Below are 17487 nucleotides of genomic sequence, written 5' to 3'. Positions count from 1 at the left end.
TTCATACCTCAACGAGCAGCATTTGCGGCAGCGAACATCTCTGCAGGACATCCGCGCCCAAGAGCCTACGCCCTTCAGCACCAGTCTCCAATGGTGAGTACCTTCATCTTGTGTTTTGCCAGCTTAGGAAACATTCGCCTCCACTAATGTCACTTGGATCGGTTATGGGACTCCTCCAGCTTTTCCTCAGAAAACATCGTGATTCGTCTTTTTGTTCATATAATTGACCCAGCCAGCAGTAACTGAAGGAAACGTAGGTATCTATTTGGACGTAAGATCGGTCAGAATTCAGCAGCCGCTCCGACAAAGGTGGTCCATTTCCGCGGACATGCCGGCGATGCCGTAAAGTCACGTAGCGATGCCGGGCATGTTTGCAGGATATCCCGTTTACCATTGAATGGCTGCTGTTCAAATAATCGTGCCGTGCCTATGTAGATCGGAGGGCTGTTCACGGACCCTGTGTGCGGTCGGACCGCACACAGCCTCCAAGCTCCGCCCACTGCGTCCCTACGTCAGCCTTGCGTCACCGCACACAGCGACCGCTGTGGCCGGTCGGGACTGGCCACAGCGGACCGTCCACCGCACGCAGCCGTGACGTCAGAGCCGCCTACCCATCCCCTACCCCCACGCCTGCTGGACGTACCGCACACAGCGCACGCAGCAGTGTGCGGTGCCCGTGAACACCCCTCAGAACAGACACAAACATGTGCATTTTTTCTTCTGGCGGACGCCCAAACTGACCGGAACACGAACACATCAACGGCATCGTTACGGGGTTCATGTGAGTATAAAAGTTGGTGTCTCTGCCTGTCAGTAGTTTACCATACACCATTACACTATAGGAAACGGGGTTGGAAGAAGCTAATTTGCGCGTTGAACAGGAATAACATTGTGGATATGATTATGGGCAGTTAAAATCATTAATTGAATTATTTCTTACTTAATTGGATGTTACATTCAGCGAACTGTGCGCATGCTGTTGCCATCCATGCACATCAGATCGCACATAATCCCTCGATCATTCATCTTCGATTATGTAAAATGCATGCTCACACACCTGTGGGCTTAACATTAGAACATGAGTTGGGTTATCACAGCATGCCGTCGTAACACCCAACATATGACCACATTTCATTCGTGTCATGAGGAAATGCCACGATATTACAGATAACTCCCACAGATCATTGCAAACGTCAAACAATTGATGAACTTTCCTCTGAAGGCAGGGGCGGATCCAGGAAAACTCCAAGGGGAGGGTCATGAATCGAAGTGGTGCCCCTACCTATACCCAAAATTAAAAACTCAACGGATTTCGTCCACTTCATTTTGGTGGTGCCCCCATTTTCAGTTTTTTTTTCTTTTTATTTTTTATTTTTAGTCAGTATCTTAACTCTTAGCCACAACCACATTTACCAATTGTAAGCAAGTATATATGAATGTGCTATGGGCATAGATGCTATGTGTATATATGTTGTGGACGCTGAGTAGTGAGTACTTACCAGGAACGTTATCAGGTAAGCAAATCGTTGTCAGTCCGACGAACTTGACCCTGGCGTCTAAAGGGTCTGTCCTTGACACTTCAGGCTTGTCAGGGGCACCAAAGTCCTTCCAGGGACACCACAAACCTTTCAGGGGCACCTACGGCCTTGTAGAGGCGCCACAGGCCCGCCAGGGGCACCACAGGCCTGCCAGGAAGTAGGGGCACCACAGGTCTAGCAAGTATACACGACAGGCCTGTCAGGGGCACAACGGACCTGTTGGGCCCATGAGCACCCCTAGGGGCAGGGGCACCACAGTCCTTCCAGGGGCACCGCAGGCCTGTGAGGGGCACCAGCGGCCTAGCAGGGGCACCAGTCAACACAGGCCTGCCAGGGGCACCACAGACCTGCAAGGGGCACCAGAGGTCTGCCAGGAGCACCACCGACCCCGCAGGGGTAACTTGGGCCTGTCAGGGGCCAGGGGCACCACGGGCCTGTCGAGAGGCACTTCAGGCTTTTCAGGGGCACCATAGTCCTCTCCGGGCGCAGGGGTAGCAGGGGCACCAGAGGCCTGCCAGGGGCACTACAGGCCTAGCAAGGGCACCACTGGTCTATCAGGGGCACCACGAGCCTGTCATAGCCAGGCATCTCAGGCTTGTCAAGGCCCAGGGGCACCACAGGTCTGTGAGGGGCACCAGCGACCTAGCAGGGGCACCAGTCAACACAGGTCTGCCAGGGGCGCCACAGACCTGTCAGGGGCACCACAGACCTGCCAGGGGCACCAGAGGTCTGCCAGGGGCACCACCGGCCTCGCAGGGGCACCTTGGGCCTGTCAGGGGCACCACGGGCCTGCCGAGGGGCACTTCAGACTTTTCAGGGGCACCAGTCCTCTCCGGGCGCAGGGGTACCAGCGGCCTAGCAAGGGCACCAGAGGCCTGCCAGGGGCACCAGCGGCCTAGCAAGGGCACCAGAGGCCTGCCAGGGGCACCACAGGCCTAACAAGGGCACCACGGGCCTGTCAGGGGCACCTCAGGCTTGTCAGGGCCCAGGGACACCACAGTCCTTCCAAGGGCACCGCAAGCCTGTAAGGGGCACCAGAGGCCTGCCAGGGGCACCACAGGCCTAGCAAGGGCACCACTGGCCTGTCAGGGGCACCTCAGGCTTGTCAGGGCCCAGGGGCACCACAGTCCTTCCAGGGGCATTACAAGCCTGTCAGGGGCACCAGAGGCCTAGCAAGGGCACCACAGGCCTGCCATGGACATCACAGGCCTGCCAGGGGCACCACCGCCCTTGCAGGGGCGCCTCAGGCCTGTCAGGGGCACCACGTGCCTACCGGGGACACTTCAGGCTTGTCAGGGGCGTTACAGTCCTGTCAGGGCCCAGGGGCACCAGGCCCGTGGTGTCCCTGCTAGGCCTGTGGTGCCCCTGGCGGTCCTGTGGTGCCCCTGTCAGGACTGTGATACCCCTGATAGGCCGGTGGTGCCCCTGGCAGGTCTTTGGGCCCCCGGGCCTCAAGGGGGGGGTCATGACCCATGTGACCCCCCCCCCCCTTGGATCCGCCCCTGTCTGAAGGCGTAAACCCATTCCACGTCTAACATTCCGATCTGATAGTTTCCCGAGCCATTTCACTGTGGCAGAGTTTTGGCAGGCACTTGCTCAACGTCAAATCTCTAGTGTGAAGGCGTTGAGTTCATACCGCGGGTGAATCTAATATTTAAGTGGGTAAGGCCAGCCTGTGTCTTGTGCCACATGCGTAACTGTCGACTCTGATGGCGAAGCAAGCAGCAAAGCTGACAGTTATATGTTCATGTAGCTAATCTTGCTGGCAGTGATGATACCGGCTGCGGTGGCTGCGGAGACCGCACATCCGACGGCTGCGGTGTGTTGGCAGTGGTGGACGGACGCGGCGGTGCGGCACAATTTATACCAGCTGAGCTGTCAGCCGACACTAACCGATATCTCCGCCAACGCCGTTCGTCTTCACACCGATTGACACGCTCTGATTTGTTGGACACTGAGGGCTACCAGAGATCGAGCAGAATCAAACGAGGCGGTCCGGCACAATTGTCTTAGCTCTAGGAAGTGTTTTGGCGGGTTGGGGCCGAAAAATGGTGTTGAAATAAGGGCATGTATGGCATTCATGGCACTGTGCGTTGTAGCCATTAACCCAACCCTTCAGCTTATGTATATACTATGTATATCAGTTTCTTAAAATATTTTTAGCTAAAGTCATATCTAGTTACATAACTGGTTGCAAAACTGAAAACATATCGCCAAATCTACTTCTCAACTTCTCCTGGAACATTCACAAAGCGCACATTCCGCGGCCTGCCAGCTCCGGAGTCCTTTACGCAGTATCATTCCTCTCCATCCCCCCTCCCTACCCCCACTGCCGCCAGCTACCAAAAACGTCCCACTTGAGACGGCGAGGGAGCGGGAATTAATAATATCCGGCGCGACGCGATATCACTACTGTCGCTTGGTTGATCCCTCTGAGCAATTTAAAGCGGCCACTGCACCGGGCCGTCGCGTCGGCCAGCCTCTACGGTCGGTGTCTGACGGAGGGGCCAGTGGCACCAGCCGCGCTGTTGAGCCAGCGGGCCCGAAATGAGGGAGGGGAGACGAGGAGAGGAGAGAGAGAGAGAGGGAGAGAGAGGGGGAGAGAGGGAGGGAAAGAGAGAGAGATAGAGGGAGAGAGAGCGAGAGAGAGAGAGAGAGAGAGAGAGAGAGAGAGAGAGAGAGAGAGAGAGAGAGAGAGAGAGAGAGAGAGAGAGAGAGAGAGAGAGAGAGAGAGAGAGAGAGAGAGAGAGAGAGAGAGAGAGAGAGAGAGAGAGAGAGAGAGAAGGGGACAATATTTGAATGAAATTCGTAGAGCAAAAAAAAATGCACTACATTAAATTTTGAAGAACATTTAAAACTTCTCTTTACAAATATGTCAGTCTGTCTGTCGATGAGCGGCAGTCGTGACGGCCCTCTCAGTCTGAGCGATGCTCGACCGACGTGAGCGCCGCTGCCGCTTCAGATCCCCAACAGGCTCCGACAGGCTGCACCTGAGCTGTCGGTCTCTCCGGCTGTCAGGGGCGACGGACGGGAGCTCTCGATGGATACTGACAGACGAACTGAATCGAATTCCGGTCAGGCGCGTGCCCCGCCGGCCCCGGGCGTTTGAGCCGGCATCGTCTTGTAGGTTGGTATTCATCGGTGATTCCGCCTCATCGCAACACCTCGTGAAGGTCGTGCCCTGCCTCAGGCAAATACCCAAGGATGAAGGATACAACCAAGAATATACCAGTCAAACTAATGTCGTGGAGGGTAAGTCGTTGGCAACGCAATATCGATCAGCTAGATCAGGCAATTGTTCTGGAGCTATATCTGTGTATGTACGAAGTACGAAGCCTATCCAAAGCAGCATTTTCCAACATTCTGCGATACGAATGAAGCCTTACCTATTACTTACATGCGTGACCGTTCGGTTGTTCTGGTAAATCTAATGTTTGAATGTTTTCTACCAATTAATATATAAAACATGCAAGTCCCTTTCCCCATCTCTCTCCTCTCTCTCTCTCTCTCTCTCTCTCTCTCTCTCTCTCTCTCTCTCTCTCTCTCTCTCTCTCTCTCTCTCTCTCTCTCTCTCTCTCTCTCTCTCTCTCTCTCTCTCTCCCTCTCTCTCAATTAACTCCTCATTTTGCCTGGTCAATGATTACCATCCGCGCAATAGATACAATAGACCGTATGGTCTTTCGTCTTTTCTGTTGGTACCGAACAAACAGAAGACGAGATAAGTTAAGCAGTAGGTGAGAACAATCGAGTTTCATTCTGCATGTTTCGACAGACTGTTTGGTCATACTAAGATAACGCTGATAAATATTACAGCTCTCTCGGTGTCGAGAAGCTGATGAAAATACTTTCAAAGTCGACAGTTTGCGACACTAAATTTCATTGCAGCTTTCTAATGCATGCATTATTTTGCACATTAGAATGAAAGACAAGCGCGAAGGGAATAATGAATATACTAATGCCTTTATAAAGCTGACTTTTGTGGAATGTGTCATAGCAACAGCTCAGGTACTTGGGTCTTATCTTTTCTTTTTGCAGAGTGCACGTAGTGGATCACCAACATCGCCTTCCGCCAGGCCCGTCATTTATCGTGACGATGAAGACGGTTACGACAAACCATTGGCCCGTGCACACGTTTTGCGGAGGCCACGCCAAAGGTCTATGGCTGAGCACCCTAATTTTCTGTGACAGGCTGTGATTCTGGGCCGTCAGCGCGTCATTAGCGTTAATAATTGCCGAGTGGCTGTCTATGTTCGATTGATGGACAGATTAGCGGGAACGGTGGGCTTCTGTCTGACCGCAGGCACGAGCGGTACCTGCTACACCTACCCCTTCTACCCACCTCGCAGGCGCTCAGCCTGGCTGCCTTCGTGGCTTCTTATTGCGCTGTCTATTCACTACCCCGGCCCCACACAGCTCTGATGTCTACCAACTTCCACGTCAGCTCTTCATGGCCCTTTTACCTACCAATACACTTGCAATCCCTCCATGCTTAGATAGTGACGCAGCATTGAATTTGTTCATGTGACACACTACAACATCGGGTCCTAAGCTCTTGTGTGATTCAAGGCATGGCTGAGGGCAACAATTGGAGTTTGCCAGCAACATGTATCGATTCAAGTCAAAATAACGATTCAAACCAATTATAATATTTATCAGCTCGTGAAGGTAATCGGTAAGTTAAAGCGTTCGATGCTCATCAGTTTCTTGGGCATTTGGCTCATTGCGTGAGCTATAGCCCAACATCCATTCACATATGCATTATTTACATTTGAATTGTTATTGTCCTTTTATATTAAAACATTATTTGTTTTCTACCCATTAATTTTACAATCATATAACAACGGAGAAATGACGTCATCACAGACCTATAAGCCGTACGCGCGCTTCCAATTGGCTCTATGCTCGACAGAGGACGCGCACTAGTTCCGGATGACCTTTCACGGTCTCGCAGTTTTCTTTCGGTCGTAGGGCGAGCATTCCGGAATTAATGAGATTAGGTGTCGCAGGCATCGCTGGCCTGCGACACCTTTGCAAGGCTGGTAGCTAAAATAAATGAGGAACAGATTTTGTCACTAACTAAGGCAAAATCTGCGTTCCTGATGGAGCAGCTGGCAAAGCTTCAGTTCTGGGTTGGGGAAGGTTCGGGTTCGATCCCTGGTGCCGATCGTACTCCGGACACTTATATACTCCCAGCTGGACACCAGGGGCGAGGTGAGCTCTCGACATTACCGAAGTTATTGAGTATCCCCTGTGTGTGGGTACTTGGGTAGGCACTGAGCACTGGACAGACGTGGTCTGTTTGAGGGAGCAATAAATTAAAATATTATGTAATTTTATATAACCGGTCAGGCCTGTGGCTTTACAAAGGCCACCGGCACAACTGCAGTCACTTAAGTGATTAATATTGATATGCACGGGTCCCGGTTCTTAGGCGACGCCTGCCCACCAACTCCAGCGCCACGGTCGGCCGGGGAAACAAATGTGATTCAGTCATGCCTTGTGAAACATTTGACGAGACCACGGCAGAGTCGGGCTGTTCCCGTCCTTCTGCCTACCTTGTACCGGCGCACTCTTACTTATGAGGTATTTCCATGCATGACGCGAGCCCCGCTCCTAAAATACACCGAGCTCTGCCTGAAGTCAGGGCAGAGCCAGTGTTTGCGTTTCGCCCGATTACCGTGTCACGTAATTCTGCAGCCAACGGCCAGCGTTAAACGGTTCCGCTTTGGTGCTTTATTTTATTTCCAAAGAGTTTGTGGCCTGCGTAACTTATTGCGTGCTTACTGCTTAGCGTGTCTGAGGATCATTCCAAGCAGTGACAAACTCTAGGAACTATACGCTTCGGTGCCTCTGGACGAAATAAAGCATTAATTAAATGGGATGGCCTGCATAAAGCATAAAAGGAAGTCTAAGCATACAGCATAAGCTTGAAGCACGACGGAATCTTACGAAATGAATCGTTGCCATGCAGCGCTATGCTTTATTAACATCATGCATATCGTACATTTTGGGTAGAATACGTACTACATTATTGTGATTTGTGCAGTATGAGACCAACATTTATAAATTCATCCTTAAGATGGTTGCAGCAATAACTAGTTACCACTTTGCGTGGGATGAACATAATAGTTACGTCATGAACAATAACAAAGCAATTCAAACGGTGTAAGCATTAAGCAAACATTTTGCGATAGAAAGCACCGTTTCCTGCAGCGCCACTGGCGCCAGTGCTCGTTCGGAGACGGTGGCTGCTGTTACCACTGCCTTGCGCCGCATCTGAACTGATTCTAAGCCAAAACACAGCCTCGTCGGTCCTTCTGCCTCTGAACCATAGATCCATACTGGAAAACATACCTAATCATAGCCTTCTTACCACATGGTGGAATTCCGGGATGAACAATCGAACGGCTCGAACGGCTCGAATGGCTCGACACTCTGTCCAGTCAGCTGGTCAGCCGGCATGGACACACTAAACCCCGATCGGCAAGGTCCGAAGCGAGGAAATCAATCCGTCAGTTGTTGGCAGCGATCGGAGCGGTGATTTGGCGGCGTTTGTCAGCCTGATGACTGCAATTGACCGGCTCACCAGTGTTGACCGACCGCCAAGTGACTGGCCGGCGACCTGTCCGGGGCCGGACCAGCGGGTACAGTCGATCACTGCCCGAGGTCAGGACAGTTAGCGGCGGTCAGCGACGGTCCGGACGGCCACTGGCGGCCGATCTGGGCTGCACAGAGATCGATCTTGCTGTGCAGAGTAAATAAATATAAATGTTTTCTACTTACATAACTCAGAGGAGCTGGACGCTGGATAGGTTTAACAAATTATGTTTTCGGATGCATGAGGTATTTTGGCCGTAATCCTTTAACACGCGCAGTGGAGGGGGGGGGGCGGATTTCGCCCACCCCTCCTGTTTTTCGCCAATAACTCGCGCCGTAAACATAATATTAATGTGAAAATTTGGACACCTGTCAAGAATTGAATTGCAAATCTTTTCATGCAAGATATAAGAAAATCGGTTCACAACTTTTCTAGTAATAGCGTTGTAAAGTCAAACATCCTGCCGCCGCGAACGCCGCAGCTCCACCTCCTTGTGTAGGTAGCCTGTCCCGCACTGCGAGGATGGCGTGCGGCGCAGTCTAACATCCAGGCAACTTACGACACAGCGGGCAGCTGGGCGGCGGGCAATGGGCGGGCAGGCTCTGGGCTGTGGCGCACGAGGAGGAGAGCGAGGCAACTGGCAAGACGCGAAGTAAGCAAAGGTATCGCTAAGGGAGGGTCATGCTGGCCGGTGCACGCAGTAGCTTATTCGGAGAACAATAATAATCAGCTTTCTACAAAGACCACAAGCTGTCACCAATTCCATTCCTTTTTTGTTATCGATTGATCCGTAAGCTCTGCTATCAATGCCATTACTTAGTTTCAGTTAATCCACCTAACTATACTCAGAATGTTCACGCACAGCTGGCGGCCAACGAGCTGCCCTGCCGATGTCTCGTTTCCGGTCGTCTCGTTCCGGTGTTCCCGTCTCCACCGTTCGCCGACACGACAGTGGTAATGCGGCGCGCCCTTCCCCTGTCCGCGGGGAATTCTGCTTTGTTTGCCGCTCCGTGAAGGAAGGGTGCCGGTCGCCCCCTTTGTGGGACGCTCCCCGATGGCCACTCGATGACGGCTCGCCCGGCTGATGGCCCTCGGCGGATGACAGATGCTGCCGCCGCAGATACCAGAGTACAGGGGGCCGCGCAGACAGGTGGAGAGCATTGATTGGCTCTTGGAGGAGAGGGGCGCCGGCCCTCAGTGAAAACAGACGGCCGGGAGGGCTGCTCCCCGGCCGCTGCCGCCGTCCCCGCAGTCTGAATGTGCTGACGTCACTCGTCACTTAAAAGCCACGCCGCTTATTGAATGATTAGCCTGCCCTGGCGGCTGATGTGATTTCCCCGGCTGATAGGAGTGACAGAGAGTCGATGCATTTGGCTTGTTACCAATTAATGGACTGACAATGGGATAAGAGGCTTTATTTCGATGGTAATATTTAAAAGAATCTGTAGTCAGCGGTCATGAGTTGAGTGAATGACATGATGTGTGATGTAGCATGATGGACACAATAGGGAATGTGAGTAGCGTATGAGTCAGGCGCGCGGCGAGACTGAGCTGCGGGACGTGACCCGGTGACCCAGTGTGAGTCATCCGCCGCCGCCGCCGGACGTCGGGGCGGCCGGGTTACGCCCCCTGATCAGTTGCACAGGGGATGACGTATGACAATGTGATTGGCTAATGATGATGCGCGATGACGTGTGCGTGAGAGCTATGGTCTGGTTGGGAGTGTGATTGCTGGGCAGTTGGCTGAGAGGCTCGGAGGAGAGCGGAATATAGCTTTCTTGGTTACGTGGAAGCAGGAGTTCTAAATCGCTACAAGCTATTTCGGCATTTCGACATCATCATGGACACACCGACAGAGACGGGCGCTGTGGTGCAGGAATCTGAGCAGGTCCGTCTCGGAGCTGGACTCGATCCTCGCCTCATCGACGAGTACGACGGGAGCGGCGACGTCGTCGAATGGCACACGCAGGCGTCACTGCTCTGTGAGTATCGCGGTGTGTCGGCGGCGGAGGTGTTGCCCATGCGGCTGAAAGGTGGTGCTTTCGCCGTGTGGTCACAGCTGTCCGCGGTGGACCGCCGGTCAGCAACGGCGACACGAGACGCCTTGTTTAAGGCGTTCGCCATGGACGACTTCGCGGCTCACACAGCATTCGTCGCACGTCGGCTAGAGCCGGGAGAGAGCGCTGATGTCTTCCTGGCGAGTCTGCGCCGCTATGCTGCCCTGTTCGGCGGCGTGACGGACCGACAGCTGGTAGCTGCCTTCGTCAACGGTCTGCCGGCGTCCGTGGCGGACACAATCCGAGCAGGAACCAGGTCAGAGCAACTCAGTCTGGAGAGCACAGTCGCCCGCGCGCGGGCGGTGCTTGGTAATGACCAGACGCAAGCTGTGGCGGCGGTTCACAATGATCTGCAGCGGCGGCAGCGACCGAAGCGCCCACCTCGTCCCAGACGCTGCTGGACGTGTGGGACTGAGGGTCATCTCGCCGCGGCCTGCCCAAACGCCTCGGGGGACGTGTCAGCGCGAGCACTGTCCCCGGAGCAATAGATCGCGTCCTCCCTGTGATCCAGAGCAAGGTAGACGGTCGTGAGCGGCGTGTATTAGTGGACACTGGTTGCACAGACACGCTCGTGCACAAGGATTGTTGTGAGCAGTGGACACCGCGGACGGTGATGATGAGGACTGTGAACGGTGGGTCGTTGCGGTGTAGTGGGACGGCCAAAGTCACCATGGAGTGCCAAGGCAAACGAGTGACGCTCGCAGCCTTTGTCGTGCCTGATCGTCCATTGGGAGTGGACATGGTGCTGGGCATGTCGGGCATCACGGCCCTAGGTGGCATCAGCCTGAGGACGCCGACAGACGTGCGGATCTGTGCGGCGGCGGCGGCTGAGGTCGACCCCCAGGGGCTGGCGCTGGATGCAGCAGACTTCTCGGCCCGGTTCGAGGCACGAACTGGAGAGTGGACGGTGGCATGGAAGTGGGCAGACGGGGAAGGCCCGGAGTATCTGCAGAACCAGGTCGCCCAGTATGCCGTGCCGCCGGAAGCTCGATCAGCATATGACGCCGAGCTGGAGCTGTGGATCCGGGAAGGATGGCTGCAGCCGTACGACGAGCGGGTGGATGGCCCAGTCCGAGGTTTAATCCCTCTGATGGCGGTCCCGCAGCCAAATCAGGACAAGGTGAGGCCTGTCCTGGACTACCGTGAGCTGAATGGTCACATAATCGCACACACTGCAGATGCGGACGTTTGCGCCGATCAGCTTCGTCGCTGGCGGCGGCATGGCGCTCGCATTGCTGTAGTGGACTTGCGGAAGGCGTACCTTCAGCTCCGGTTGGATCGGCGGCTGCGACCGTACCAGACGGTGGAGGTGCGAGGTCAGAGATACTGCCTGACTCGCATCGGATTCGGCCTGAGCATCGCACCGGCTGTCATGAAGGCCGTGGTAAGAGCCGTCCTGCTCCAGGATGAAGTGGTGGCCCGAGGAGTGCTGCCCTATGTGGACGATCTCCTGGTGGACGAAGAAATCGTCAGCGCGGACCACGTGGTGGAGCACTTCGCCCGGTACGGCCTGGACTGCAAGCCGCCGGAGCGGGCGGCGGAGGGAGCACGGCTGCTCGGACTGCGGGTGAGTGCGGTCGCTGGAGAGCTGTGCTGGCGTCGTGACAACCCAGTGCCGGCGCCCCCGGAAGTGCTGACGCGTCGGGCTGTGTTTGCTTGGTGTGGTCAGCTGGTGTCCCATCTGCCAGTGGTGGGATGGCTGCGACCAGCGGCCGCGTGGCTCAAACGGCGCGTCAATGCTCTAACAGCAGGATGGGACGACCCAACAGAGGACGTGGGGCTGCGCGGGCAGGTCGATCATGTCGTGACCCGACTGAACGACAGTGACCCGGCTCGAGGCCCATGGCGGCTGAAGGGGGGCAAGTTGGTGGTCTGGACGGACGCTAGCTCTATCGCGGCCGGCGTCGTCCTGGAGGACCCCGAGGGTGGCGTCGTGGAGGATGCGAGCTGGCTGCGGCCTGAGTCGAAGGCGGCGATGCACATAAACATGGCTGAACTGGACGCGGCGCTCAGCGGCGTGAACATGGCAATCGCCTGGGGCATCACCATCATCGATCTCTGCACGGACTCGGCTACGGTCCACAAATGGATCGATGACGCCCTGACCGGCCGCTCGCGCCTGCGGACGAAGGCACACGGGGAAATGCTCATCCGCCGGAGGATCGACGTCATCCGTCAGCTGGTGGAGGAGTTCAACCTGAGGCTGACAGTCGTCCTGGTGAAGTCCGCAGACAACCTGGCGGATGCACTGACCCGTGTGCCAAAGGAGTGGCTCCAAACACCGGACCCAGAGCCTGCCGCACGGCCGGTGGCTGCCGCGGCAATCGCGGACCCACGGCCGGATGTCGACCCCGCACGGATACGCGCAGTGCACGAAAGTACTGGACATCAGGGAGTCCGTCGGACCCTCTGGTACGTGCGGCGGAATGAAGACGCCCGTGCCACCCGGTCGGCAGTGCGCGCCGTGATCCAACAGTGTGATGTGTGCCAGTCCATTGACCCAGCACCGGTACGTTGGCAGCAAGGGTCACTGAGTGTGCCGCTGACGTGGGAACGGCTGGCGATCGACGTTACGCACTACCGGGAACGGTCCTATCTGACTGTTATTGATTGTGGACCATCCCGGTATGGAATTTGGCGACTACTGCGCCGGTCAGATGCGGCTGAGGTGACGAACCAGCTGGAAAACATCTTCCTGGAAAGAGGCGCGCCCGCAGAGCTTCTGCTGGACAACGCCACGGAGTTCCGCAGTCGTCGGATGGCGGCATTCGCCGCGCGGTGGGGCGTCCGGCTGCGCTTCCGGGCGGTGCACGAGGCGGGCGGCAACGGCATCGTCGAGCGCCACCATCGGACAGTCAAGGTGATGGCAGCCCGACAAGGCTGTACAATCGGGGAAGCAGTGCACCGCTATAACGCCACGCCTCGTGACGGGATGCATCCTAGCAGCGCTCCTGCAGCAGGTGTCTTCCAGCGCGCTGGCCACGACCTCCCGCTGAACATCGACGAACCCGGCCGAGCGGTGTCCAAAGTGGACGATGGCGTCCAGAGTGCACGCAAAGCGTTCCGGGTCGGTGACGCTGTGTGGATACGCCGCCGAGGTCAGCCGACGCGGTGCACGGACGTGTCGCGGCGGGGCGTGGTGACCCGACTGTTACCGGCACCACTGGTGGAGGTGGATGGTGCCCCGTGGCATGTGCGCTGCGTCCGACGACGGTTCGAGGAGGTTGGCGACACAGACAGTATGAGTGACTGTGAGTCCGAACCTGAAGACTGCCTATCAGAGATCAGGACGCTGCGGCTGCACGAGAAGCCGTCCGGTTCGGTGTCGGGGACGGGACAGGACACTGACCCCCCGCCTCCCGAGCCGCCCGATACGGGAGCACCGGTGGAGACGAGTGAAGATGCAGCTGACGTTCCGAGTGAGACGTTCAGCGGTGCACGGGAGGACGCTCAGAGTGAGGTTACGGAAGCCCAACGAGAACAGAATGGCCAAACCGTACTGCGGCGTAGTACACGTGTGAGAAGAGCCCCGGAAGAGCTGTATGGACAGAGTGTGCCAAGCGAGTGTATCGATGTTGATGATGAATAATGATGATGATTACTGATAATCAGGTGGAGGTGTAGTCAGCGGTCATGAGTTGAGTGAATGACATGATGTGTGATGTAGCATGATGGACACAATAGGGAATGTGAGTAGCGTATGAGTCAGGCGCGCGGCGAGACTGAGCTGCGGGACGTGACCCGGTGACCCAGTGTGAGTCATCCGCCGCCGCCGCCGGACGTCGGGGCGGCCGGGTTACGCCCCCTGATCAGTTGCACAGGGGATGACGTATGACAATGTGATTGGCTAATGATGATGCGCGATGACGTGTGCGTGAGAGCTATGGTCTGGTTGGGAGTGTGATTGCTGGGCAGTTGGCTGAGAGGCTCGGAGGAGAGCGGAATATAGCTTTCTTGGTTACGTGGAAGCAGGAGTTCTAAATCGCTACAGAATCATGAGACATAAGTATGCGCCAACATCTAGGCATTTAACATTTATTTGTAATTCGCGCTAAGGATTAGATTTACTGAGATTTACTCTTCTGACTCTCCAACACATGTTTGCATTTCCTAACACAATCATCCAACACCCTCTCTCTCCTCTCTCTCGCGCGCGTGCGACCGTGGCGCTGACTGTTTACCTCCGCTGGGGGCGGTATGAGCACCGCATCATCCCCGGAACAATCACCGGGCGGGGGCGGGGGCGGCGCGGCGGCGGCGGCGGGGTCGGGGGCGGCGGTAATCCGGGCCGGCCGCCGCCGACCCAATAACAGGCCATCCGACACCACACGGGGCCACTCGGAGTCACGGGGGGGGAGGGGGGCTCACCGCCCAAGACAATCATCTTTCGGCGGTCGGTGTCGGCTGCTGTTTCTGTCCACGGCACCTGTCCTTCTCTTCAGATGCAGTGTAAGTCTCACTAACGCTGAGTGCTGTATTTCTGTCTTCTTGTAAATATCATTTTGCTTTCTTGTTTTCCGCTAGGAACATGGTTTATGGACGCAAGGTCGCTCTTCTAGCTCTTATCGTGTTGGATAATGCAACTCAAAACTATTATGCTCAAATCAAAGCTCCTTAGCGCTATGGTGATTTTTTTTAGAATGATTTGAAGCTCCATTTACGTATCTATTCGGTTTCGTGGCTGTATCTACTCACTTACCACGCACGTCTTTCTGACTAAACGGTTGTATTCCCCGCGCTCGAAAGCTTCTCACTTCTTCGGCAGTTTCGGCCATCTTCTCTTGCTTTCTCCTATCTCTCTCTCTCTCTCTCTCTCTCTCTCTCTCTCTCTCTCTCTCTCTCTCTCTCTCTCTCTCTCTCTCTCTCTCTCTCTCTCTCTCTCTCTCTCTCTCTCTCTCTCTCTCTCTCTCTCTCTCTCTCTCTCTCTCTCTCTCTTCGTTTCGTTCTATTATCGTACATTTTTTGACAACATACATGGCTCTCGTTTCGTTTTTAATGATAACTTTCCACTCTCCGCTATTCACTATTATTATCTCCGTTCTTTTCATTTCTCTCATTCACTCCATCTGCCTTTGTTTCCACCCCGGTCGCTTTTCTCTGTCGCTCGTCGAGTAAGTGCCCTTGTTACCGCGACTCTGTCCCGGCGGGGCGGCACCATATTACCTGCCGGATGAGACGGCACATTAAGTTTGTTGCAGCATCCCGTTGCAACGGGACGCTGCAACAAACAATGTGCAGGTCGTCAACGCGTTGACGACCTGACCTCTCGACCGGAGTGGTTGGACGGTTGCTGGGGACGCTACACTGACATCCCCCGACCGACCTACCGACCGCTGCGCCGCGCGCGGCGACCAAATCACCGCCACGCGTCGAGTGACACCATATACGCCAAGTTTCGGTAATAGCGTCGTCACGGCGAGTCCGGCCCGAATAATTAGCTGCCACGAGGACGGTGTCTCGTGCCTAATCGGATCCGGTCGCCGGTCAGGGCTCCGTCCAGGAGCAATGACGCCTCGCTCTAAACTAATTTGCCAACAGTCTGTCCGGTCCGGAGGGCGATGGAACGTCTCGCGCGGCGCGGTGTACGAGCGACAGGCGTGGCTGGCATTGGCGGCAGGTGTGTGAGATCATGTCGAACAGGTCCTCAGCTCATGCGTTGTGGGTCTTTATGCATATAATGTACTGCGGCTGTAATATGAGCAATGTGCACACTCACAGCATGGCACAGCCTTAACGGTGTCTTGTTGAGAGGAAGGGACACCGGCCGGACTGAAATAAAGAAAGCAAGCCGTGCATGACGGCAGCAGATGTATTGTATACGCTCCGTACAACTTCCTTGGAAATATTATTGGCTTCCATTATTTCCCAACATAAAACGGACATGGACGTTGAGGAGGTAATAACTATTGTGATGTTTATCCAGCCTAAGCGAATGACCTTTGACCTCCAGTTAGACGGTCGTGCTCCCTGAGTGAGCGGGCTGCACGGCGCGAGTGTGTTATCTCGGCCAGGAGGTGTTGATCTTGCCAGTTAGGCCGTAAGAAAATAGTAGTCTGGTGCCACCATAACATCCGGCGACCTGCACTAGGAGACTGAGGGAAATAGGCGGACAAGCACGCATGGTGAGGCATTGGAATTTCAGACGAAGTTCGCGGCGTATCATGACCCGACTTCCGTATGACGAATACCGAAAATGTGTTCTAATTCATATGTTTGAAGACCTATAAAATACACCGTTTGGCAAGCACAGGCCTATTGGTGGGGCAAAATGGCAAGTTGGTTGAGCAGCCGCCCCACCAACTAAATGGGAAGCTCCGCCCCTGTGCACATGCTTAATGCTTATTGCTTACGGCTTGTGTCAACACAGGGTTTGAAATCATTCTACCGGACTGGTGTCGGTGTGCATCGCAGTTTAAGAGTGAGTGTCCGTTTGTTTCACGGTGTGAGCTACAGTGTGTCACAGTGTGTGTCACAGCGCGTATCACAGTACCCTACCGGTATCACCGCGCGCGCGGCCGCGGGCTGCGATATTGGCTCGTCCATCCATCGCGGGCGTCCCTTTGTGTCTCTCCGCGGGCGGCGGCCCTGCTTCGGGCGTGGCAGATCAGCCTATTACGCCGGCTGGGGATCCCGGCTCGTCCGTCGACGGCCGCTCCGACGGCCTATCGTCGCAGACAGTGGCCCAACACGGCGCGCCGAGTCAGCAGAGAGAATTGAAAAAGGACTTTTGTGAAGACGGCCAGACGTCGACGAGGCGGCGACGGTCAGCCGAGGAGGGAGCGTCGTGTGAAATGAAAGTTCGTGGTTTAGGCTTTGGCGTGGCAATGGTACTCCGCACACCGCATTTCAACCTTTTCGGTTATGGATGTGGGTAAAAACTAAGTTCTAACGAATAATTTGCAAAGTAAAGCATTGCAAAGTACGCGGCAAGTTATCGTCGCTTTACCAAGAAGTGATCCGTGTCAAAGTTGGCGTCTTATCATGTTGCCATCTCATTTCTTTCATTTTATATATTTCCTGCTGCAGAAGACAGCACCAGCCTGTCTCGGAAATCAGCTATCCACCGATCTGGCTCGTTCAACGGTTCGGACATAACTGCATAAAGACACGCGATCCCATAAGCCGAAAATGTAAACAATAAGGAAATTGTCTGTTGCATTGTTATGCAGAGTGCACTGCGCAGTGGCTGTTTTTGTCCTTTCTCTTGTGAACCGTGTGATCCGTCCATCCGACCCGGGCCTTCCCCTTCGGAGCGCGCTGTCCAGTCCGTGCCGGAGATGAGTAATAACGTCTG

The sequence above is a fragment of the Amphibalanus amphitrite genome, unplaced genomic scaffold (assembly GCF_019059575.1).
Source record: "Amphibalanus amphitrite isolate SeventyFive unplaced genomic scaffold, NRLGWU_Aamphi_draft 000725F_arrow, whole genome shotgun sequence".
Lineage (NCBI taxonomy): Eukaryota > Metazoa > Arthropoda > Thecostraca > Balanomorpha > Balanidae > Amphibalanus > Amphibalanus amphitrite.
The sequence above is the reverse complement of the archived record's forward strand: the minus strand, read 5'-3'. Positions refer to the sequence as shown.